Raw genomic sequence first — 2,888 nt, forward strand, 5'->3', positions numbered from 1 at the left:
TTCCTCATGAATGGTCTTGGTTTGTCAGTATCTAATCCTACCAATATCTTGGAAAAAGGTTACTTCTTATAGATTAATTTTTTATTTTGACATTGGATTTCACTTTTTGGTTCTTTATTTTCTTTTCTAAGAAATTTGGTTGTTCCCTCCTTGAGGTTGCCATGATCTTTTATATCATGGTGTGCTACGAATGGGACAATTAGAGTGCAATTGGAAAATATCATTTTCTTGTAGATTACCCAATATCATTTCCACTTTTATTTCTCCAGGATTCAAGTGTGATGTTGGGGAAATCCCTGCATGTTTTTTTTGAGTTAGTCCTATGTTATATTTGTGAACACACCTTGATGTTCTTGGTAACCTTGGAAAATCCCCAGCATTCTTATATCAAACTAAGTGTTAAAACTACACATTAGTCCTTCTTTATGAAGTACCATACCCTCGAGTTTCAAGAAAAAATTCACCCCTCCCAGTACCTTTATTTCATGCAAGAATATTTCTCCCATCTCACCTACTAATCCTAAAAAAACCTATCTTATCGTACACATCCTTCTTACTAATCCTAGAAGCTCCTACCTTATCAGACACATATGTCCTACCTATCTTACAGTTCCTATCCTTGAAGGATCCAAAGTTCTTGTTTTTTCTACACCCCTATTTCACCCAACCTCAAAGGTCCAATTCCAAAAGCTACCTTTTTCTTTATACTCAATCCCATCACCCATCAAAACTCAATAGATCACCAATCTCAAACTCTGTTCAAAGTTGTACACATTGTTTTAACCTGCCATTCAATGCTACAGTTGATCAATAATATGCTCTAGGACCATCCTACCCATCACTCTACTCCCACCTTCATTTCCCTATCATTATACCTGCATTCACATCATCCCCACTCATTTAATTAACATTTTCATTATCATACTTTTCTTAGGTTCATTTCAATTGTCATTTCACATCATCATAGTCTTTCTAGGTTCATTATCATTTGCATTATCATAGTTTTTTTAGGTTCATTTTAGTTGTCATTTCACATCATTAAAGTCTTTTTTAGGTTCATTTTCATTTGCATTATCATAGTATTTTTAGCTTCATTTGCATTATCATAGTATTTTTAGGTTCATTTTCATTATCATAGTATTTTTAGGTTCATTTTCATTATCATAGTCTTTTTAGGTTCATTTGCATCATCATTTACATTATCATAGTTTTTTTTAGGTACATTTTTTTTATCATAGTCTTTTTAGGTTCATTCTTTTTTTATCATTTGGATTATCATTATCTTCTTATGTCTATTTTTATTACATACATTTTCATCATATACATTCATTTTCATTCCCTCCTTACCAATCATATCATTGTCCATTGCATCTATTATTTATAGTACATTTTAGGTGTCTTCTACATTATTTCAATCCATTTTCCATTATCATTTTTTGCATTTTACATACATATCAAACAACACATCCTACATCATAAACATCAGTAACATCATGCATATCATATATCTCATATAAATAACAACCCATCCTACATCACAAACCTCGGTAACATCATGCATATCATCTATCTCATATAAACAACACATCCTACATCACAAATGTCAGTAACATCATGCATATCATATATCTTTAATAAAAAACATCACATCCTGCATCACACATGTTGGTAACCTCACGTGTATCATATATCTCATATAAAGAATCACATCCTACATAGCACATGTCAATCCACTTGATACATCTCATAACAACATACAATACAATAAAATCAAATGGCCGCAATACTCATTACACACATCTAAATCCAAATAATGCTCATCATATATATCTCATATCCTCCAAAGAATAAAGAATGTATCACCCAACCCTAAGAGAATACAAAAAGTCCATCATAGTCCAAATTTGATACCAATACAACATCCATTTTGCACATATATCAATACAAATACATACAAGTCTATGCCTACAAAAATACATGTCTTTACAAAAGTATAACCCTCAAAATAAAAAAATTGTAGCATATCACTGCTTATCTACCCTCTTGTCCATCAGCTCCTCTCCATGGGACTCATAGGGGTCCCTCTCTGAACCCTGCATTGCTAGTGGTGGTGGTGGTGGCCTCATCCTCTGCCCATCCCCTCCTCCTGTACCCAAGCTCTCCCCCTCATCTCTCCTCGTCGATGTCCCCCTATCCCTCCTTTGACTTTGTGTTGATCTATGGCTCTACCCTAACCTCTATGACCTGCTAGTCCTGTAGGATCCCCCAGTGCTCCACCCACTTCCTCCACTACCCTACATCCCTATATGTGTTTCAGCTATCCCTAATCTCATCAGACGCTTATAATGCTCAATCTGCTCCATCAAAACAACTGCATGGTATCTACCCCTGTAAAAACTTGTCCTCTCCTAGTAGATCTTCCACCTCCCCCTCAATTGGCTCAACTCCTCCAACCCCACCAGCCTCGCACCATCATTTGTGCCATGAGGGTTGCTACCTCCACCACCATCCTATCCCTCTCCACCTATAAAAAATCCACTCTCCCCTTGAGACTCTCCTTCTCTGCTTCCATTTCCCCTAGCCTCCCCTCCAACCACCCCGACTCTAGCTACAATCCCCCTAGCTCAATCTCAATCCTATCTAGTTATCCCTGGGTAGCATCCTGCTCCCTCCTAAACTAATCTCACTCATCTTTAAGCTAGTCCCTCTCCCATTATGTATCCCATAGCAGCTGACTCATCATCTCTTGTTCCTACTATAGGGAGGCGTACCTTCTTGCCAACCCACCATCCTCTCCTCCAACTAAAGACCCTCCTCCTTCTCCAATCAACCCCTGGAACCCCTCTCCTCCCTCTTGTTGTGGCCTCTCTACCTCCCATCCTCCTCCT

The sequence above is a fragment of the Cupressus sempervirens genome, chromosome 5, assembly GCF_028749045.1.
Source record: "Cupressus sempervirens isolate cs-2001-9-10 chromosome 5, ASM2874904v1, whole genome shotgun sequence".
Classification (NCBI taxonomy): domain Eukaryota; kingdom Viridiplantae; phylum Streptophyta; class Pinopsida; order Cupressales; family Cupressaceae; genus Cupressus; species Cupressus sempervirens.